Consider the following 527-nt stretch of genomic DNA (forward strand, 5'->3'; position numbering starts at 1 on the left):
AATAAACATAATCCTATTGTCTCCTCACAATATCTGGGTTTGGAGGGTCTTCATAAGTAAAGATGACATCATCTTTTTATGGATTACTTGCGTTTAATTTAATGCTTAAGAGTTTTATTGATACAATCAGACTACTACTACTACAATGGTAATTTCTTACAACACACTTGGTTTTTATCATCTTTTGGTTTACATTTAATGTTTGTGAGCTTTATAGATACAATGAGACTACTACAACTATCATCATCTTGGATATTAAATTTGGTTTTTAGGTCTTTCAAAGTAATTGAAACAATTAATTTATCATCTTTTTTTGAGCGAGGCAATGCCAAAGCACTATTGTCAGTACTACTATCTACATCAACTTTTCTTCTTTGGGGGCAAGGCTTATTTAAAGCATTATCATCACATATTTTACTCTTTTTGGGGCGATTAGACTTTTGTAAATCAGTACTCTTATGTTTATTGCTACTAACGGTACTGTTACTAGTACTTTGTACATGACTTACAGACACCTTGGCATTCTT

This window comes from Amphimedon queenslandica, unplaced genomic scaffold (genome assembly GCF_000090795.2).
Source record: "Amphimedon queenslandica unplaced genomic scaffold, v1.1 AMPQUscaffold_12619, whole genome shotgun sequence".
NCBI classification, from domain to species: domain Eukaryota; kingdom Metazoa; phylum Porifera; class Demospongiae; order Haplosclerida; family Niphatidae; genus Amphimedon; species Amphimedon queenslandica.